At 48.3% G+C, this 16,009-nt stretch overlaps 51 non-coding genes across 51 annotated transcripts; all 51 read left to right on the forward strand.

The window, feature by feature from the left end:
* Positions 1–12: 12 nt before the first annotated feature.
* LOC145808119 (5S ribosomal RNA) lies at positions 13–131 on the forward strand. Its single transcript, XR_014351594.1, has one exon. It is a non-coding gene; the product is annotated as a 5S ribosomal RNA (ribosomal RNA).
* A 196-nt stretch (positions 132–327) lies between these two features.
* Positions 328–446, forward strand: LOC145808131 (5S ribosomal RNA). Its single transcript, XR_014351604.1, has one exon. It is a non-coding gene; the product is annotated as a 5S ribosomal RNA (ribosomal RNA).
* A 195-nt stretch (positions 447–641) lies between these two features.
* Positions 642–760, forward strand: LOC145808140 (5S ribosomal RNA). The gene has a single exon (XR_014351605.1). It is a non-coding gene; the product is annotated as a 5S ribosomal RNA (ribosomal RNA).
* A 198-nt stretch (positions 761–958) lies between these two features.
* On the forward strand, positions 959–1,077 carry LOC145808141 (5S ribosomal RNA). Its single transcript, XR_014351606.1, has one exon. It is a non-coding gene; the product is annotated as a 5S ribosomal RNA (ribosomal RNA).
* Positions 1,078–1,272: 195 nt separating this feature from the next.
* Positions 1,273–1,391, forward strand: LOC145810127 (5S ribosomal RNA). The gene has a single exon (XR_014353693.1). It is a non-coding gene; the product is annotated as a 5S ribosomal RNA (ribosomal RNA).
* A 196-nt stretch (positions 1,392–1,587) lies between these two features.
* On the forward strand, positions 1,588–1,706 carry LOC145810028 (5S ribosomal RNA). The gene has a single exon (XR_014353595.1). It is a non-coding gene; the product is annotated as a 5S ribosomal RNA (ribosomal RNA).
* A 195-nt stretch (positions 1,707–1,901) lies between these two features.
* LOC145808142 (5S ribosomal RNA) lies at positions 1,902–2,020 on the forward strand. Its single transcript, XR_014351607.1, has one exon. It is a non-coding gene; the product is annotated as a 5S ribosomal RNA (ribosomal RNA).
* A 194-nt stretch (positions 2,021–2,214) lies between these two features.
* LOC145808143 (5S ribosomal RNA) lies at positions 2,215–2,333 on the forward strand. Its single transcript, XR_014351608.1, has one exon. It is a non-coding gene; the product is annotated as a 5S ribosomal RNA (ribosomal RNA).
* Positions 2,334–2,536: 203 nt separating this feature from the next.
* LOC145808144 (5S ribosomal RNA) lies at positions 2,537–2,655 on the forward strand. Its single transcript, XR_014351609.1, has one exon. It is a non-coding gene; the product is annotated as a 5S ribosomal RNA (ribosomal RNA).
* Positions 2,656–2,852: 197 nt separating this feature from the next.
* On the forward strand, positions 2,853–2,971 carry LOC145810512 (5S ribosomal RNA). Its single transcript, XR_014354076.1, has one exon. It is a non-coding gene; the product is annotated as a 5S ribosomal RNA (ribosomal RNA).
* Positions 2,972–3,170: 199 nt separating this feature from the next.
* LOC145808145 (5S ribosomal RNA) lies at positions 3,171–3,289 on the forward strand. Its single transcript, XR_014351610.1, has one exon. It is a non-coding gene; the product is annotated as a 5S ribosomal RNA (ribosomal RNA).
* A 198-nt stretch (positions 3,290–3,487) lies between these two features.
* Positions 3,488–3,606, forward strand: LOC145808146 (5S ribosomal RNA). The gene has a single exon (XR_014351611.1). It is a non-coding gene; the product is annotated as a 5S ribosomal RNA (ribosomal RNA).
* Positions 3,607–3,802: 196 nt separating this feature from the next.
* LOC145808147 (5S ribosomal RNA) lies at positions 3,803–3,921 on the forward strand. Its single transcript, XR_014351612.1, has one exon. It is a non-coding gene; the product is annotated as a 5S ribosomal RNA (ribosomal RNA).
* A 197-nt stretch (positions 3,922–4,118) lies between these two features.
* Positions 4,119–4,237, forward strand: LOC145808148 (5S ribosomal RNA). Its single transcript, XR_014351613.1, has one exon. It is a non-coding gene; the product is annotated as a 5S ribosomal RNA (ribosomal RNA).
* A 196-nt stretch (positions 4,238–4,433) lies between these two features.
* Positions 4,434–4,552, forward strand: LOC145808150 (5S ribosomal RNA). The gene has a single exon (XR_014351615.1). It is a non-coding gene; the product is annotated as a 5S ribosomal RNA (ribosomal RNA).
* Positions 4,553–4,746: 194 nt separating this feature from the next.
* LOC145808977 (5S ribosomal RNA) lies at positions 4,747–4,865 on the forward strand. The gene has a single exon (XR_014352468.1). It is a non-coding gene; the product is annotated as a 5S ribosomal RNA (ribosomal RNA).
* Positions 4,866–5,063: 198 nt separating this feature from the next.
* LOC145811408 (5S ribosomal RNA) lies at positions 5,064–5,182 on the forward strand. The gene has a single exon (XR_014354950.1). It is a non-coding gene; the product is annotated as a 5S ribosomal RNA (ribosomal RNA).
* Positions 5,183–5,379: 197 nt separating this feature from the next.
* On the forward strand, positions 5,380–5,498 carry LOC145809461 (5S ribosomal RNA). Its single transcript, XR_014353014.1, has one exon. It is a non-coding gene; the product is annotated as a 5S ribosomal RNA (ribosomal RNA).
* Positions 5,499–5,694: 196 nt separating this feature from the next.
* Positions 5,695–5,813, forward strand: LOC145808151 (5S ribosomal RNA). Its single transcript, XR_014351616.1, has one exon. It is a non-coding gene; the product is annotated as a 5S ribosomal RNA (ribosomal RNA).
* Positions 5,814–6,010: 197 nt separating this feature from the next.
* On the forward strand, positions 6,011–6,129 carry LOC145808152 (5S ribosomal RNA). The gene has a single exon (XR_014351617.1). It is a non-coding gene; the product is annotated as a 5S ribosomal RNA (ribosomal RNA).
* Positions 6,130–6,325: 196 nt separating this feature from the next.
* Positions 6,326–6,444, forward strand: LOC145809297 (5S ribosomal RNA). The gene has a single exon (XR_014352817.1). It is a non-coding gene; the product is annotated as a 5S ribosomal RNA (ribosomal RNA).
* Positions 6,445–6,640: 196 nt separating this feature from the next.
* On the forward strand, positions 6,641–6,759 carry LOC145808153 (5S ribosomal RNA). The gene has a single exon (XR_014351618.1). It is a non-coding gene; the product is annotated as a 5S ribosomal RNA (ribosomal RNA).
* Positions 6,760–6,957: 198 nt separating this feature from the next.
* Positions 6,958–7,076, forward strand: LOC145808154 (5S ribosomal RNA). The gene has a single exon (XR_014351619.1). It is a non-coding gene; the product is annotated as a 5S ribosomal RNA (ribosomal RNA).
* Positions 7,077–7,273: 197 nt separating this feature from the next.
* LOC145808155 (5S ribosomal RNA) lies at positions 7,274–7,392 on the forward strand. The gene has a single exon (XR_014351620.1). It is a non-coding gene; the product is annotated as a 5S ribosomal RNA (ribosomal RNA).
* A 198-nt stretch (positions 7,393–7,590) lies between these two features.
* LOC145808156 (5S ribosomal RNA) lies at positions 7,591–7,709 on the forward strand. Its single transcript, XR_014351621.1, has one exon. It is a non-coding gene; the product is annotated as a 5S ribosomal RNA (ribosomal RNA).
* A 198-nt stretch (positions 7,710–7,907) lies between these two features.
* On the forward strand, positions 7,908–8,026 carry LOC145808157 (5S ribosomal RNA). Its single transcript, XR_014351622.1, has one exon. It is a non-coding gene; the product is annotated as a 5S ribosomal RNA (ribosomal RNA).
* A 197-nt stretch (positions 8,027–8,223) lies between these two features.
* LOC145808158 (5S ribosomal RNA) lies at positions 8,224–8,342 on the forward strand. The gene has a single exon (XR_014351623.1). It is a non-coding gene; the product is annotated as a 5S ribosomal RNA (ribosomal RNA).
* A 196-nt stretch (positions 8,343–8,538) lies between these two features.
* LOC145809378 (5S ribosomal RNA) lies at positions 8,539–8,657 on the forward strand. Its single transcript, XR_014352914.1, has one exon. It is a non-coding gene; the product is annotated as a 5S ribosomal RNA (ribosomal RNA).
* A 196-nt stretch (positions 8,658–8,853) lies between these two features.
* Positions 8,854–8,972, forward strand: LOC145808159 (5S ribosomal RNA). The gene has a single exon (XR_014351624.1). It is a non-coding gene; the product is annotated as a 5S ribosomal RNA (ribosomal RNA).
* Positions 8,973–9,169: 197 nt separating this feature from the next.
* LOC145809379 (5S ribosomal RNA) lies at positions 9,170–9,288 on the forward strand. The gene has a single exon (XR_014352915.1). It is a non-coding gene; the product is annotated as a 5S ribosomal RNA (ribosomal RNA).
* Positions 9,289–9,486: 198 nt separating this feature from the next.
* Positions 9,487–9,605, forward strand: LOC145808161 (5S ribosomal RNA). Its single transcript, XR_014351626.1, has one exon. It is a non-coding gene; the product is annotated as a 5S ribosomal RNA (ribosomal RNA).
* Positions 9,606–9,804: 199 nt separating this feature from the next.
* Positions 9,805–9,923, forward strand: LOC145808162 (5S ribosomal RNA). Its single transcript, XR_014351627.1, has one exon. It is a non-coding gene; the product is annotated as a 5S ribosomal RNA (ribosomal RNA).
* Positions 9,924–10,117: 194 nt separating this feature from the next.
* Positions 10,118–10,236, forward strand: LOC145809255 (5S ribosomal RNA). Its single transcript, XR_014352766.1, has one exon. It is a non-coding gene; the product is annotated as a 5S ribosomal RNA (ribosomal RNA).
* A 198-nt stretch (positions 10,237–10,434) lies between these two features.
* LOC145808163 (5S ribosomal RNA) lies at positions 10,435–10,553 on the forward strand. The gene has a single exon (XR_014351628.1). It is a non-coding gene; the product is annotated as a 5S ribosomal RNA (ribosomal RNA).
* A 199-nt stretch (positions 10,554–10,752) lies between these two features.
* LOC145808164 (5S ribosomal RNA) lies at positions 10,753–10,871 on the forward strand. Its single transcript, XR_014351629.1, has one exon. It is a non-coding gene; the product is annotated as a 5S ribosomal RNA (ribosomal RNA).
* A 197-nt stretch (positions 10,872–11,068) lies between these two features.
* On the forward strand, positions 11,069–11,187 carry LOC145809544 (5S ribosomal RNA). The gene has a single exon (XR_014353105.1). It is a non-coding gene; the product is annotated as a 5S ribosomal RNA (ribosomal RNA).
* A 193-nt stretch (positions 11,188–11,380) lies between these two features.
* LOC145810001 (5S ribosomal RNA) lies at positions 11,381–11,499 on the forward strand. The gene has a single exon (XR_014353568.1). It is a non-coding gene; the product is annotated as a 5S ribosomal RNA (ribosomal RNA).
* A 197-nt stretch (positions 11,500–11,696) lies between these two features.
* Positions 11,697–11,815, forward strand: LOC145809201 (5S ribosomal RNA). Its single transcript, XR_014352702.1, has one exon. It is a non-coding gene; the product is annotated as a 5S ribosomal RNA (ribosomal RNA).
* Positions 11,816–12,011: 196 nt separating this feature from the next.
* Positions 12,012–12,130, forward strand: LOC145809848 (5S ribosomal RNA). The gene has a single exon (XR_014353416.1). It is a non-coding gene; the product is annotated as a 5S ribosomal RNA (ribosomal RNA).
* A 200-nt stretch (positions 12,131–12,330) lies between these two features.
* LOC145808165 (5S ribosomal RNA) lies at positions 12,331–12,449 on the forward strand. The gene has a single exon (XR_014351630.1). It is a non-coding gene; the product is annotated as a 5S ribosomal RNA (ribosomal RNA).
* Positions 12,450–12,644: 195 nt separating this feature from the next.
* LOC145809536 (5S ribosomal RNA) lies at positions 12,645–12,763 on the forward strand. Its single transcript, XR_014353096.1, has one exon. It is a non-coding gene; the product is annotated as a 5S ribosomal RNA (ribosomal RNA).
* A 197-nt stretch (positions 12,764–12,960) lies between these two features.
* Positions 12,961–13,079, forward strand: LOC145808166 (5S ribosomal RNA). Its single transcript, XR_014351631.1, has one exon. It is a non-coding gene; the product is annotated as a 5S ribosomal RNA (ribosomal RNA).
* Positions 13,080–13,277: 198 nt separating this feature from the next.
* LOC145809730 (5S ribosomal RNA) lies at positions 13,278–13,396 on the forward strand. Its single transcript, XR_014353292.1, has one exon. It is a non-coding gene; the product is annotated as a 5S ribosomal RNA (ribosomal RNA).
* A 194-nt stretch (positions 13,397–13,590) lies between these two features.
* On the forward strand, positions 13,591–13,709 carry LOC145808167 (5S ribosomal RNA). The gene has a single exon (XR_014351632.1). It is a non-coding gene; the product is annotated as a 5S ribosomal RNA (ribosomal RNA).
* A 199-nt stretch (positions 13,710–13,908) lies between these two features.
* On the forward strand, positions 13,909–14,027 carry LOC145808168 (5S ribosomal RNA). Its single transcript, XR_014351633.1, has one exon. It is a non-coding gene; the product is annotated as a 5S ribosomal RNA (ribosomal RNA).
* A 198-nt stretch (positions 14,028–14,225) lies between these two features.
* Positions 14,226–14,344, forward strand: LOC145811017 (5S ribosomal RNA). Its single transcript, XR_014354567.1, has one exon. It is a non-coding gene; the product is annotated as a 5S ribosomal RNA (ribosomal RNA).
* A 197-nt stretch (positions 14,345–14,541) lies between these two features.
* LOC145809202 (5S ribosomal RNA) lies at positions 14,542–14,660 on the forward strand. The gene has a single exon (XR_014352703.1). It is a non-coding gene; the product is annotated as a 5S ribosomal RNA (ribosomal RNA).
* Positions 14,661–14,860: 200 nt separating this feature from the next.
* LOC145808980 (5S ribosomal RNA) lies at positions 14,861–14,979 on the forward strand. The gene has a single exon (XR_014352472.1). It is a non-coding gene; the product is annotated as a 5S ribosomal RNA (ribosomal RNA).
* Positions 14,980–15,179: 200 nt separating this feature from the next.
* On the forward strand, positions 15,180–15,298 carry LOC145808169 (5S ribosomal RNA). The gene has a single exon (XR_014351634.1). It is a non-coding gene; the product is annotated as a 5S ribosomal RNA (ribosomal RNA).
* A 195-nt stretch (positions 15,299–15,493) lies between these two features.
* Positions 15,494–15,612, forward strand: LOC145808170 (5S ribosomal RNA). The gene has a single exon (XR_014351635.1). It is a non-coding gene; the product is annotated as a 5S ribosomal RNA (ribosomal RNA).
* A 196-nt stretch (positions 15,613–15,808) lies between these two features.
* LOC145809256 (5S ribosomal RNA) lies at positions 15,809–15,927 on the forward strand. Its single transcript, XR_014352767.1, has one exon. It is a non-coding gene; the product is annotated as a 5S ribosomal RNA (ribosomal RNA).
* The last annotated feature ends 82 nt before the right edge of the window (positions 15,928–16,009 follow it).

Here is a 16,009-nt window from a genome sequence, read left to right on the forward strand (position 1 = left end):
CGGTTAATCTTCGGGTGCGATCATACCAGCACTAATGCACCGGATCCCATCAGAACTCCGCAGTTAAGCGTGCTTGGGCGAGAGTAGTACTAGGATGGGTGACCCCCTGGGAAGTCCTCGTGTTGCACCCCTTTTGTCCCTTTTTCCACCACCCCCCCCCTTTTTTTTTTCCCCGGACAGCCTGTCCGATTTTTAGCCCATTCAATCGCCTTCGCCTCCTTTTCGACAATTTCTCCCTTTTAAACCATTTCCAGATTATCCTGTTCCATTCAATTTCATTTTTTTCCCCGTCTACTGCTTAAAACAATAAAGTCGCGGTTAATCTTCGGGTGCGATCATACCAGCACTAATGCACCGGATCCCATCAGAACTCCGCAGTTAAGCGTGCTTGGGCGAGAGTAGTACTAGGATGGGTGACCCCCTGGGAAGTCCTCGTGTTGCACCCCTTTTGTCCCTTTTTCCACCACCCCCCCCTTTTTCTTTTCCCCGGACAGCCTGTCCAATTTTTAGCCCATTCAATCGCCTTCGCCTCCTTTTCGACAATTTCTCCCTTTTAAACCATTTCCAGATTATCCTGTTCCATTCAATTTCATTTTTTTCCCCGTCTACTGCTTAAAACAATAAAGTCGCGGTTAATCTTCGGGTGCGATCATACCAGCACTAATGCACCGGATCCCATCAGAACTCCGCAGTTAAGCGTGCTTGGGCGAGAGTAGTACTAGGATGGGTGACCCCCTGGGAAGTCCTCGTGTTGCACCCCTTTTGTCCCTTTTTCCACCACCCCCCCCCCCTTTTTTTTTTCCCCGGACAGCCTGTCCGATTTTTAGCCCATTCAATCGCCTTCGCCTCCTTTTCGACAATTTCTCTCTTTTAAACCATTTCCAGATTATCCTGTTCCATTCAATTTCATTTTTTTCCCCGTCTACTGCTTAAAACAATGAAGTCGCGGTTAATCTTCGGGTGCGATCATACCAGCACTAATGCACCGGATCCCATCAGAACTCCGCAGTTAAGCGTGCTTGGGCGAGAGTAGTACTAGGATGGGTGACCCCCTGGGAAGTCCTCGTGTTGCACCCCTTTTGTCCCTTTTTCCACCACCCCCCCCTTTTTTTTTTCCCCGGACAGCCTGTCCGATTTTTAGCCCATTCAATCGCCTTCGCCTCCTTTTCGACAATTTCTCCCTTTTAAACCATTTCCAGATTATCCTGTTCCATTCAATTTCATTTTTTTCCCCGTCTACTGCTTAAAACAATAAAGTCGCGGTTAATCTTCGGGTGCGATCATACCAGCACTAATGCACCGGATCCCATCAGAACTCCGCAGTTAAGCGTGCTTGGGCGAGAGTTGTACTAGGATGGTTGACCCCCTGGGAAGTCCTCGTGTTGCACCCCTTTTGTCCCTTTTTCCACCACCCCCCCCCCTTTTTTTTTCCCCGGACAGCCTGTCCGATTTTTAGCCCATTCAATCGCCTTCGCCTCCTTTTCGACAATTTCTCCCTTTTAAACCATTTCCAGATTATCCTGTTCCATTCAATTTCATTTTTTTCCCCGTCTACTGCTTAAAACAATAAAGTCGCGGTTAATCTTCGGGTGCGATCATACCAGCACTAATGCACCGGATCCCATCAGAACTCCGCAGTTAAGCGTGCTTGGGCGAGAGTAGTACTAGGATGGGTGACCCCCTGGGAAGTCCTCATGTTGCACCCCTTTTGTCCCTTTTTCCACCACCCCCCCCTTTTTTTTTTCCCCGGACAGCCTGTCCGATTTTTAGCCCATTCAATCGCCTTTGCCTCCTTTTCGACAATTTCTCCCTTTTAACCCATTTCCAGATTATCCTGTTCCATTCAATTTCATTTTTTTCCCCGTCTACTGCTTAAAACAATAAAGTCGCGGTTAATCTTCGGGTGCGATCATACCAGCACTAATGCACCGGATCCCATCAGAACTCCGCAGTTAAGCGTGCTTGGGCGAGAGTAGTACTAGGATGGGTGACCCCCTGGGAAGTCCTCGTGTTGCACCCCTTTTGTCCCTTTTTCCACCACCCCCCCTTTTTTTTTTCCCCGGACAGCCTGTCCGATTTTTAGCCCATTCAATCGCCTTCGCATCCTTTTCGACAATTTCTCCCTTTTAAACCATTTTCAGATTATCCTGTTCCATTCAATTTCATTTTTTTCCCCGTCTACTGCTTAAAACAATAAAGTCGCGGTTAATCTTCGGGTGCGATCATACCAGCACTAATGCACCGGATCCCATCAGAACTCCGCAGTTAAGCGTGCTTGGGCGAGAGTAGTACTAGGATGGGTGACCCCCTGGGAAGTCCTCGTGTTGCACCCCTTTTGTCCCTTTTTCCACCACCCCCCCCCCCCTTTTTTTTCCCCGGACAGCCTGTCCGATTTTTAGCCCATTCAATCGCCTTCGCCTCCGCCTCCTTTTCAACAATTTCTCCCTTTTAAACCATTTCCAGATTATCCTGTTCCATTCAATTTCATTTTTTTCCACGTCTACTGCTTAAAACAATAAAGTCGCGGTTAATCTTCGGGTGCGATCATACCAGCACTAATGCACCGGATCCCATCAGAACTCCGCAGTTAAGCGTGCTTGGGCGAGAGTAGTACTAGGATGGGTGACCCCCTGGGAAGTCCTCGTGTTGCACCCCTTTTGTCCCTTTTTCCACCACCCCCCCCCCTTTTTTTTTTCCCCGGACAGCCTGTCCGATTTTTAGCCCATTCAATCGCCTTCGCCTCCTTTTCGACAATTTCTCCCTTTTAAACCATTTTCAGATTATCCTGTTCCATTCAATTTCATTTTTTTCCCCGTCTACTGCTTAAAACAATAAAGTCGCGGTTAATCTTCGGGTGCGATCATACCAGCACTAATGCACCGGATCCCATCAGAACTCCGCAGTTAAGCGTGCTTCGGCGAGAGTAGTACTAGGATGGGTGACCCCGTGGGAAGTCCTCGTGTTGCACCCCTTTTGTCCCTTTATCCACCACCCCCCCCCCCCTTTTTTTTTTCCCCGGACAGCCTGTCCGATTTTTAGCCCATTCAATCGCCTTCGCCTCCTTTTCGACAATTTCTCCCTTTTAAACCATTTCCAGATTATCCTGTTCCATTCAATTTCATTTTTTTTCCCGTCTACTGCTTAAAACAATAAAGTCGCGGTTAATCTTCGGGTGCGATCATACCAGCACTAATGCACCGGATCCCATCAGAACTCCGCAGTTAAGCGTGCTTGGGCGAGAGTAGTACTAGGATGGGTGACCCCCTGGGAAGTCCTCGTGTTGCACCCCTTTTGTCCCTTTTTCCACCACCCCCCCCCCCTTTTTTTTTTCCCCGGACAGCCTGTCCGAGTTTTAGCCCATTCAATCGCCTTCGCCTCCTTTTCGACAATTTCTCCCTTTTAAACCATTTCCAGATTATCCTGTTCCATTCAATTTCATTTTTTTCCCCGTCTACTGCTTAAAACAATAAAGTCGCGGTTAATCTTCGGGTGCGATCATACCAGCACTAATGCACCGGATCCCATCAGAACTCCGCAGTTAAGCGTGCTTGGGCGAGAGTAGTACTAGGATGGGTGACCCCCTGGGAAGTCCTCGTGTTGCACCCCTTTTGTCCCTTTTTCCACCACCCCCCCCCTTTTTTTTTTCCCCGGACAGCCTGTCCGATTTTTAGCCCATTCAATCGCCTTCGCCTCCTTTTCGACAATTTCTCCCTTTTAAACCATTTCCAGATTATCCTGTTCCATTCAATTTCATTTTTTTCCCCGTCTACTGCTTAAAACAATAAAGTCGCGGTTAATCTTCGGGTGCGATCATACCAGCACTAATGCACCGGATCCCATCAGAACTCCGCAGTTAAGCGTGCTTGGGCGAGAGTAGTACTAGGATGGGTGACCCCCTGGGAAGTCCTCGTGTTGCACCCCTTTTGTCCCTTTTTCCACCACCCCCCCCTCTTTTTTTTTTCCCCGGACAGCCTGTCCGATTTTTAGCCCATTCAATCGCCTTCGCCTCCTTTTCGACAATTTCTCCCTTTTAAACCATTTCCAGATTATCCTGTTCCATTCAATTTCATTTTTTTCCCCGTCTACTACTTAAAACAATAAAGTCGCGGTTAATCTTCGGGTGCGATCATACCAGCACTAATGCACCGGATCCCATCAGAACTCCGCAGTTAAGCGTGCTTGGGCGAGAGTAGTACTAGGATGGGTGACCCCCTGGGAAGTCCTCGTGTTGCACCCCTTTTGTCCCTTTTTCCACCACCCCCCCCCTTTTTTTTTTCCCCGGACAGCCTGTCCGATTTTTAGCCCATTCAATCGCCTTCGCCTCCTTTTCGACAATTTCTCCCTTTTAAACCATTTCCAGATTATCCTGTTCCATTCAATTTCATTTTTTTCCCCGTCTACTGCTTAAAACAATAAAGTCGCGGTTAATCTTCGGGTGCGATCATACCAGCACTAATGCACCGGATCCCATCAGAACTCCGCAGTTAAGCGTGCTTGGGCGAGAGTAGTACTAGGATGGGTGACCCCCTGGGAAGTCCTCGTGTTGCACCCCTTTTGTCCCTTTTTCCACCACCCCCCCCTTTTTTTTTTCCCCGTACAGCCTGTCCGATTTTTAGCCCATTCAATCGCCTTCGCCTCCTTTTCGACAATTTCTCCCTTTTAAACCATTTCCAGATTATCCTGTTCCATTAATTTCATTTTTTTCCCCGTCTACTGCTTAAAACAATAAAGTCGCGTTTAATCTTCGGGTGCGATCATACCAGCACTAATGCACCGGATCCCATCAGAACTCCGCAGTTAAGCGTGCTTGGGCGGGAGTAGTACTAGGATGGGTGACCCCCTGGGAAGTCCTCGTGTTGCACCCCTTTTGTCCCTTTTTCCACCACCCCCCCCCCCTTTTTTTTTTCCCCGGACAGCCTGTCCGATTTTTAGCCCATTCAATCGCCTTCGCCTCCTTTTCGACAATTTCTCCCTTTTAAACCATTTCCAGATTATCCTGTTCCATTCAATTTCATTTTTTTCCCCGTCTACTGCTTAAAACAATAAAGTCGCGGTTAATCTTCGGGTGCGATCATACCAGCACTAATGCACCGGATCCCATCAGAACTCCGCAGTTAAGCGTGCTTGGGCGAGAGTAGTACTAGGATGGGTGACCTCCTGGGAAGTCCTCGTGTTGCACCCCTTTTGTCCCTTTTTCCACCACCCCCCCCCCTTTTTTTTTTCCCCGGACAGCCTGTCCGATTTTTAGCCCATTCAATCGCCTTCGCCTCCTTTTCGACAATTTCTCCCTTTTAAACCATTTCCAGATTATCCTGTTCCATTCAATTTCATTTTTTTCCCCGTCTACTGCTTAAAACAATAAAGTCGCGGTTAATCTTCGGGTGCGATCATACCAGCACTAATGCACCGGATCCCATCAGAGCTCCGCAGTTAAGCGTGCTTGGGCGAGAGTAGTACTAGGATGGGTGACCCCCTGGGAAGTCCTCGTGTTGCACCCCTTTTGTCCCTTTTTCCACCACCCCCCCCTCTTTTTTTTTCCCCGGACAGCCTGTCCGATTTTTAGCCCATTCAATCGCCTTCGCCTCCTTTTCGACAATTTCTCCCTTTTAAACCATTTCCAGATTATCCTGTTCCATTCAATTTCATTTTTTTCCCCGTCTACTGCTTAAAACAATAAAGTCGCGGTTAATCTTCGGGTGCGATCATACCAGCACTAATGCACCGGATCCCATCAGAACTCCGCAGTTAAGCGTGCTTGGGCGAGAGTAGTACTAGGATGGGTGACCCCCTGGGAAGTCCTCGTGTTGCACCCCTTTTGTCCCTTTTTCCACCACCCCCCCCCCTTTTTTTTTTCCCCGGACAGCCTGTCCGATTTTTAGCCCATTCAATCGCCTTCGCCTCCTTTTCGACAATTTCTCCCTTTTAAACCATTTCCAGATTATCCTGTTCCATTCAATTTCATTTTTTTCCCCGTCTACTGCTGAAAACAATAAAGTCGCGGTTAATCTTCGGGTGCGATCATACCAGCACTAATGCACCGGATCCCATCAGAACTCCGCAGTTAAGCGTGCTTGGGCGAGAGTAGTACTAGGATGGGTGACCCCCTGGGAAGTCCTCGTGTTGCACCCCTTTTGTCCCTTTTTCCACCACCCCCCCTCTTTTTTTTTTCCCCGGACAGCCTGTCCGATTTTTAGCCCATTCAATCGCCTTCGCCTCCTTTTCGACAATTTCTCCCTTTTAAACCATTTCCAGATTATCCTGTTCCATTCAATTTCATTTTTTTCCCCGTCTACTGCTTAAAACAATAAAGTCGCGGTTAATCTTCGGGTGCGATAATACCAGCACTAATGCACCGGATCCCATCAGAACTCCGCAGTTAAGCGTGCTTGGGCGAGAGTAGTACTAGGATGGGTGACCCCCTGGGAAGTCCTCGTGTTGCACCCCTTTTGTCCCTTTTTCCACCACCCCCCCCCTTTTTTTTTTCCCCGGACAGCCTGTCCGATTTTTAGGCCATTCAATCGCCTTCGCCTCCTTTTCGACAATTTCTCCCTTTTAAACCATTTCCAGATTATCCTGTTCCATTCAATTTCATTTTTTTCCCCGTCTACTGCTTAAAACAATAAAGTCGCGGTTAATCTTCGGGTGCGATCATACCAGCACTAATGCACCGGATCCCATCAGAACTCCGCAGTTAAGCGTGCTTGGGCGAGAGTAGTACTAGGATGGGTGACCCCCTGGGAAGTCCTCGTGTTGCACCCCTTTTGTCCCTTTTTCCACCACCCCCCCCCCCTTTTTTTTTTCCCCGGACAGCCTGTCCGATTTTTAGCCCATTCAATCGCCTTCGCCTCCTTTTCGACAATTTCTCCCTTTTAAACCATTTCCAGATTATCCTGTTCCATTCAATTTCATTTTTTTCCCCGTATACTGCTTAAAACAATAAAGTCGCGGTTAATCTTCGGGTGCGATCATACCAGCACTAATGCACCGGATCCCATCAGAACTCCGCAGTTAAGCGTGCTTGGGCGAGAGTAGTACTAGGATGGGTGACCCCCTGGGAAGTCCTCGTGTTGCACCCCTTTTGTCCCTTTTTCCACCACCCCCCCCTCTTTTTTTTTTCCCCGGACAGCCTGTCCGATTTTTAGCCCATTCAATCGCCTTCGCCTCCTTTTCGACAATTTCTCCCTTTTAAACCATTTCCAGATTATCCTGTTCCATTCAATTTCATTTTTTTCCCCGTCTACTACTTAAAACAATAAAGTCGCGGTTAATCTTCGGGTGCGATCATACCAGCACTAATGCACCGGATCCCATCAGAACTCCGCAGTTAAGCGTGCTTGGGCGAGAGTAGTACTAGGATGGGTGACCCCCTGGGAAGTCCTCGTGTTGCACCCCTTTTGTCCCTTTTTCCACCACCCCCCCCCCCCTTTTTTTTTCCCCGGACAGCCTGTCCGATTTTTAGCCCATTCAATCGCCTTCGCCTCCTTTTCGACAATTTCTCCCTTTTAAACCATTTCCAGATTATCCTGTTCCATTCAATTTCATTTTTTTCCCCGTCTACTGCTTAAAACAATAAAGTCGCGGTTAATCTTCGGGTGCGATCATACCAGCACTAATGCACCGGATCCCATCAGAACTCCGCAGTTAAGCGTGCTTGGGCGAGAGTAGTACTAGGATGGGTGACCCCCTGGGAAGTCCTCGTGTTGCACCCCTTTTGTCCCTTTTTCCACCACCCCCCCCCCCTTTTTTTTTTCCCCGGACAGCCTGTCCGATTTTTAGCCCATTCAATCGCCTTCGCCTCCTTTTCGACAATTTCTCCCTTTTAAACCATTTCCAGATTATCCTGTTCCATTCAATTTCATTTTTTTCCCCGTCTACTGCTTAAAACAATAAAGTCGCGGTTAATCTTCGGGTGCGATCATACCAGCACTAATGCACCGGATCCCATCAGAACTCCGCAGTTAAGCGTGCTTGGGCGAGAGTAGTACTAGGATGGGTGACCCCCTGGGAAGTCCTCGTGTTGCACCCCTTTTGTCCCTTTTTCCACCACCCCCCCCTCTTTTTTTTTTCCCCGGACAGCCTGTCCGATTTTTAGCCCATTCAATCGCCTTCGCCTCCTTTTCGACAATTTCTCCCTTTTAAACCATTTCCAGATTATCCTGTTCCATTCAATTTCATTTTTTTCCCCGTCTACTACTTAAAACAATAAAGTCGCGGTTAATCTTCGGGTGCGATCATACCAGCACTAATGCACCGGATCCCATCAGAACTCCGCAGTTAAGCGTGCTTGGGCGAGAGTAGTACTAGGATGGGTGACCCCCTGGGAAGTCCTCGTGTTGCACCCCTTTTGTCCCTTTTTCCACCACCCCCCCCCTTTTTTTTTTCCCCGGACAGCCTGTCCGATTTTTAGCCCATTCAATCGCCTTCGCCTCCTTTTCGACAATTTCTCCCTTTTAAACCATTTCCAGATTATCCTGTTCCATTCAATTTCATTTTTTTCCCCGTCTACTGCTTAAAACAATAAAGTCGCGGTTAATCTTCGGGTGCGATCATACCAGCACTAATGCACCGGATCCCATCAGAACTCTGCAGTTAAGCGTGCTTGGGCGAGAGTAGTACTAGGATGGGTGACCCCCTGGGAAGTCCTCGTGTTGCACCCCTTTTGTCCCTTTTTCCACCACCCCCCCCCCTTTTTTTTTCCCCGGACAGCCTGTCCGATTTTTAGCCCATTCAATCGCCTTCGCCTCCTTTTCGACAATTTCTCCCTTTTAAACCATTTCCAGATTATCCTGTTCCATTCAATTTCATTTTTTTCCCCGTCTACTGCTTAAAACAATAAAGTCGCGGTTAATCTTCGGGTGCGATCATACCAGCACTAATGCACCGGATCCCATCAGAACTCCGCAGTTAAGCGTGCTTGGGCGAGAGTAGTACTAGGATGGGTGACCCCCTGGGAAGTCCTCGTGTTGCACCCCTTTTGTCCATTTTTCCACCACCCCCCCCCCTTTTTTTTTTCCCCGGACAGCCTGTCCGATTTTTAGCCCATTCAATCGCCTTCGCCTCCTTTTCGACAATTTCTCCCTTTTAAACCATTTCCAGATTATCCTGTTCCATTCAATTTCATTTTTTTCCCCGTCTACTGCTTAAAACAATAAAGTCGCGGTTAATCTTCGGGTGCGATCATACCAGCACTAATGCACCGGATCCCATCAGAACTCTGCAGTTAAGCGTGCTTGGGCGAGAGTAGTACTAGGATGGGTGACCCCCTGGGAAGTCCTCGTGTTGCACCCCTTTTGTCCCTTTTTCCACCACCCCCCCCCCCCTTTTTTTTTCCCCGGACAGCCTGTCCGATTTTTAGCCCATTCAATCGCCTTCGCCTCCTTTTCGACAATTTCTCCCTTTTAAACCATTTCCAGATTATCCTGTTCCATTCAATTTCATTTTTTTCCCCGTCTACTGCTTAAAACAATAAAGTCGCGGTTAATCTTCGGGTGCGATCATACCAGCACTAATGCACCGGATCCCATCAGAACTCCGCAGTTAAGCGTGCTTGGGCGAGAGTAGTACTAGGATGGGTGACCCCCTGGGAAGTCCTCGTGTTGCACCCCTTTTGTCCATTTTTCCACCACCCCCCCCCCCCTTTTTTTTTTCCCCGGACAGCCTGTCCGATTTTTAGCCCATTCAATCGCCTTCGCCTCCTTTTCGACAATTTCTCCCTTTTAAACCATTTCCAGATTATCCTGTTCCATTCAATTTCATTTTTTTCCCCGTCTACTGCTTAAAACAATAAAGTCGCGGTTAATCTTGGGGTGCGATCATACCAGCACTAATGCACCGGATCCCATCAGAACTCCGCAGTTAAGCGTGCTTGGGCGAGAGTAGTACTAGGATGGGTGACCCCCTGGGAAGTCCTCGTGTTGCACCCCTTTTGTCCCTTTTTCCACCACCCCCCCCTTTTTTTTTCCCCGGACAGCCTGTCCGATTTTTAGCCCATTCAATCGCCTTCGCCTCCTTTTCGACAATTTCTCCCTTTTAAACCATTTCCAGATTATCCTGTTCCATTCAATTTCATTTTTTTCCCAGTCTACTGCTTAAAACAATAAAGTCGCGGTTAATCTTCGGGTGCGATCATACCAGCACTAATGCACCGGATCCCATCAGAACTCCGCAGTGAAGCGTGCTTGGGCGAGAGTAGTACTAGGATGGGTGACCCCCTGGGAAGTCCTCGTGTTGCACCCCTTTTGTCCCTTTTTCCACCACCCCCCCCCCTTTTTTTTTTTCCCCGGACAGCCTGTCCGATTTTTAGCCCATTCAATCGCCTTCGCCTCCTTTTCGACAATTTCTCCCTTTTAAACCATTTCCAGATTATCCTGTTCCATTCAATTTCATTTTTTTCCCCGTCTACTGCTTAAAACAATAAAGTCGCGGTTAATCTTCGGGTGCGATCATACCAGCACTAATGCACCGGATCCCATCAGAACTCCGCAGTTAAGCGTGCTTGGGCGAGAGTAGTACTAGGATGGGTGACCCCCTGGGAAGTCCTCGTGTTGCACCCCTTTTGTCCCTTTTTCCACCACCCCCCCCCCCCTTTTTTTTTCCCCCGGACAGCCTGTCCGATTTTTAGCCCATTCAATCGCCTTCGCCTCCTTTTCGACAATTTCTCCCTTTTAAACCATTTCCAGATTATCCTGTTCCATTCAATTTCATTTTTTTCCCCGTCTACTGCTTAAAACAATAAAGTCGCGGTTAATCTTCGGGTGCGATCATACCAGCACTAATGCACCGGATCCCATCAGAACTCCGCAGTTAAGCGTGCTTGGGCGAGAGTAGTACTAGGATGGGTGACCCCCTGGGAAGTCCTCGTGTTGCACCCCTTTTGTCCCTTTTTCCACCACCCCCCCCTTTTTTTTTTTCCCCGGACAGCCTGTCCGATTTTTAGCCCATTCAATCGCCTTCGCCTCATTTTCGACAATTTCTCCCTTTTAAACCATTTCCAGATTATCCTGTTCCATTCAATTTCATTTTTTTTCCCCGTCTACTGCTTAAAACAATAAAGTCGCGGTTAATCTTCGGGTGCGATCATACCAGCACTAATGCACCGGATCCCATCAGAACTCCGCAGTTAAGCGTGCTTGGGCGAGAGTAGTATTAGGATGGGTGACCCCCTGGGAAGTCCTCGTGTTGCACCCCTTTTGTCCCTTTTTCCACCACCCCCCCTTTTTTTTTTCCCCGGACAGCCTGTCCGATTTTTAGCCCATTCAATCGCCTTCGCCTCCTTTTCGACAATTTCTCCCTTTTAAACCATTTCCAGATTATCCTTTCCATTCAATTTCATTTTTTTCCCCGTCTACTGCTTAAAACAATAAAGTCGCGGTTAATCTTCGGGTGCGATCATACCAGCACTAATGCACCGGATCCCATCAGAACTCCGCAGTTGAGCGTGCTTGGGCGAGAGTAGTACTAGGATGGGTGACCCCCTGGGAAGTCCTCGTGTTGCACCCCTTTTGTCCCTTTTCCACCACCCCCCCCCCCTTTTTTTTTTCCCCGGACAGCCTGTCCGATTTTTAGCCCATTCAATCGCCTTCGCCTCCTTTTCGACAATTTCTCCCTTTTAAACCATTTCCAGATTATCCTGTTCCATTCAATTTCATTTTTTTCCCCGTCTACTGCTTAAAACAATAAAGTCGCGGTTAATCTTTGGGTGCGATCATACCAGCACTAATGCACCGGATCCCATCAGAACTCCGCAGTTAAGCGTGCTTGGGCGAGAGTAGTACTAGAATGGGTGACCCCCTGGGAAGTCCTCGTGTTGCACCCCTTTTGTCCCTTTTTCCACCACCCCCCCCCTTTTTTTTTTCCCCGGACAGCCTGTCCGATTTTTAGCCCATTCAATCGCCTTCGCCTCCTTTTCGACAATTTCTCCCTTTTAAACCATTTCCAGATTATCCTATTCCATTCAATTTCATTTTTTTCCCCGTCTACTGCTTAAAACAATAAAGTCGCGGTTAATCTTCGGGTGCGATCATACCAGCACTAATGCACCGGATCCCATCAGAACTCCGCAGTTAAGCGTGCTTGGGCGAGAGTAGTACTAGGATGGGTGACCCCTTGGGAAGCCTTCGTGTTGCACCCCTTTTGTCCCTTTTTCCACCACCCCCCCCCCCCCTTTTTTTTTTTCCCGGACAGCCTGTCCGATATTTAGCCCATTCAATCGCCTTCGCCTCCTTTTCGACAATTTCTCCCTTTTAAACCATTTCCAGATTATCCTGTTCCATTCAATTTCATTTTTTTCCCCGTCTACTGCTTAAAACAATAAAGTCGCGGTTAATCTTCGGGTGCGATCATACCAGCACTAATGCACCGGATCCCATCAGAACTCCGCAGTTAAGCGTGCTTGGGCGAGAGTAGTACTAGGATGGGTGACCCCCTGGGAAGTCCTCGTGTTGCACCCCCTTTGTCCCTTTTTCCACCACCCCCCCCTTTTTTTTTTCCCCGGACAGCCTGTCCGATTTTTAGCCCATTTAATCGCCTTCGCCTCCTTTTCGACAATTTCTCCCTTTTAAACCATTTCCAGATTATCCTGTTCCATTCAATTTCATTTTTTTCCCCGTCTACTGCTTAAAACAATAAAGTCGCGGTTAATCTTCGGGTGCGATCATACCAGCACTAATGCACCGGATCCCATCAGAACTCCGCAGTTAAGCGTGCTTGGGCGAGAGTAGTACTAGGATGGGTGACCCCCTGGGAAGTCCTCGTGTTGTACCCCTTTTGTCCCTTTTTCCACCACCCCCCCCCCCTTTTTTTTTCCCCGGACAGCCTGTCCGATTTTTAGCCCATTCAATCGCCTTCGCCTCCTTTTCGACAATTTCTCCCTTTTAAACCATTTCCAGATTATCCTATTCCATTCAATTTCATTTTTTTCCCCGTCTACTGCTTAAAACAATAAAGTCGCGGTTAATCTTCGGGTGCGATCATACCAGCACTAATGCACCGGATCCCATCAGAACTCCGCAGTTAAGCGTGCTTGGGCGAGAGTAGTACTAGGATGGGTGACCCCCTGGGAAGTCCTCGTGTTGCACCCCTTTTGTCCCTTTTTCCACCACCCCCCCCCCCTTTTTTTTTTCCCCGGACAGCCTGTCCGATTTTTAGCCCATTCAATCGCCTTCGCCTCCTTTTCGACAATTTCTCCCTTTTAAACCATTTCCAGATTATCCTGTTCCATTCAATTTCATTTTTTTCCCCGTCTACTGCTTAAAACAATAAAGTCGCGGTTAATCTTCGGGTGCGATCATACCAGCACTAATGCACCGGATCCCATCAGAACTCCGCAGTTAAGCATGCTTGGGCGAGAGTAGTACTAGGATGGGTGACCCCCTGGGAAGTCCTCGTGTTGCACCCCTTTTGTCCCTTTTTCCACCACCCCCCCTTTTTTTTTTCCCCGGACAGCCTGTCCGATTTTTAGCCCATTCAATCGCCTTCGCCTCCTTTTCGACAATTTCTCCCTTTTAAACCATTTCCAGATTATCCTGTTCCATTCAATTTCATTTTTTTCCCCGTCTACTGCTTAAAACAATAAAGTCGCGGTTAATCTTCGGGTGCGATCATACCAGCACTAATGCACCGGATCCCATCAGAACTCCGCAGTTAAGCGTGCTTGGGCGAGAGTAGTACTAGGATGGGTGACCCCCTGGGAAGTCCTCGTGTTGCACCCCTTTTGTCCCTTTTTCCACCACCCCCCCCCCCCTTTTTTTTTTTCCCGGACAGCCTGTCCGATTTTTAGCCCATTCAATCGCCTTCGCCTCATTTTCGACAATTTCTCCCTTTTAAACCATTTCCAGATTATCATGTTCCATTCAATTTCATTTTTTTTCCCGTCTACTGCTTAAAACAATAAAGTCGCGGTTAATCTTCGGGTGCGATCATACCAGCACTAATGCACCGGATCCCATCAGAACTCCGCAGTTAAGCGTGCTTGGGCGAGAGTAGTACTAGGATGGGTGACCCCCTGGGAAGTCCTCGTGTTGCACCCCTTTTGTCCCTTTTTCCACCACCCCCCCCCCCCTTTTTTTTTTCCCCGGACAGCCTGTCCGATTTTTAGCCCATTCAATCGCCTTCGCCTCCTTTCCGACAATTTCTCCCTTTTAAACCATTTCCAGATTATCCTTTCCATTCAATTTCATTTTTTTCCCCGTCTACTGCTTAAAACAATAAAGTCGCGGTTAATCTTCGGGTGCGATCATACCAGCACTAATGCACCGAATCCCATCAGAACTCCGCAGTTGAGCGTGCTTGGGCGAGAGTAGTACTAGGATGGGTGACCCCCTGGGAAGTCCTCGTGTTGCACCCCTTTTGTCCCTTTTCCACCACCCCCCCCCCCTTTTTTTTTTCCCCGGACAGCCTGTCCGATTTTTAGCCCATTCAATCGCCTTCGCCTCCTTTTCGACAATTTCTCCCTTTTAAACCATTTCCAGATTATCCTGTTCCATTCAATTTCATTTTTTTCCCCGTCTACTGCTTAAAACAATAAAGTCGCGGTTAATCTTCGGGTGCGATCATACCAGCACTAATGCACCGGATCCCATCAGAACTCCGCAGTTAAGCGTGCTTGGGCGAGAGTAGTACTAGAATGGGTGACCCCCTGGGAAGTCCTCGTGTTGCACCCCTTTTGTCCCTTTTTCCACCACCCCCCCCCCCCTTTTTTTTTTTCCCCGGACAGCCTGTCCGATTTTTAGCCCATTCAATCGCCTTCGCCTCATTTTCGACAATTTCTCCCTTTTAAACCATTTCCAGATTATCCTATTCCATTCAATTTCATTTTTTTCCCCGTCTACTGCTTAAAACAATAAAGTCGCGGTTAATCTTCGGGTGCGATCATACCAGCACTAATGCACCGGATCCCATCAGAACTCCGCAGTTAAGCGTGCTTGGGCGAGAGTAGTACTAGGATGGGTGACCCCCTGGGAAGCCCTCGTGTTGCACCCCTTTTGTCCCTTTTTCCACCACCCCACCCCCCCCTTTTTTTTTTCCCCGGACAGCCTGTCCGATTTTTAGCCCATTCAATCGCCTTCGCCTCCTTTTCGACAATTTCTCCCTTTTAAACCATTTCCAGATTATCCTGTTCCATTCAATTTCATTTTTTTCCCCGTCTACTGCTTAAAACAATAAAGTCGCGGTTAATCTTCGGGTGCGATCATACCAGCACTAATGCACCGGATCCCATCAGAACTCCGCAGTTAAGCGTGCTTGGGCGAGAGTAGTACTAGGATGGGTGACCCCCTGGGAAGTCCTCGTGTTGCACCCCTTTGTCCCTTTTTCCACCACCCCCCCCCTTTTTTTTTTCCCCGGACAGCCTGTCCGATTTTTAGCCCATTTAATCGCCTTCGCCTCCTTTTCGACAATTTCTCCCTTTTAAACCATTTCCAGATTATCCTGTTCCATTCAATTTCATTTTTTTCCCCGTCTACTGCTTAAAACAATAAAGTCGCGGTTAATCTTCGGGTGCGATCATACCAGCACTAATGCACCGGATCCCATCAGAACTCCGCAGTTAAGCGTGCTTGGGCGAGAGTAGTACTAGGATGGGTGACCCCCTGGGAAGTCCTCGTGTTGCACCCCTTTTGTCCCTTTTTCCACCACCCCCCCCCCTTTTTTTTTCCCCGGACAGCCTGTCCGATTTTTAGCCCATTCAATCGCCTTCGCCTCCTTTTCGACAATTTCTCCCTTTTAAACCATTTCCAGATTATCCTATTCCATTCAATTTCATTTTTTTCCGCGTCTACTGCTTAAAACAATAAAGTCGCGGTTAATCTTCGGGTGCGATCATACCAGCACTAATGCACCGGATCCCATCAGAACTCCGCAGTGAAGCGTGCTTGGGCGAGAGTAGTACTAGGATGGGTGACCCCCTGGGAAGTCCTCGTGTTGCACCCCTTTTGTCCCTTTTTCCACCACCCCCCCCCTTTTTTTTTTCCCCGGACAGCCTGTCCGATTTTTAGCCCATTCAATCGCCTTC

Source organism: Camellia sinensis, chromosome 14, assembly GCF_055761805.1.
Source record: "Camellia sinensis isolate YWXY chromosome 14, ASM5576180v1, whole genome shotgun sequence".
Classification (NCBI taxonomy): Eukaryota; Viridiplantae; Streptophyta; class Magnoliopsida; order Ericales; family Theaceae; genus Camellia; species Camellia sinensis.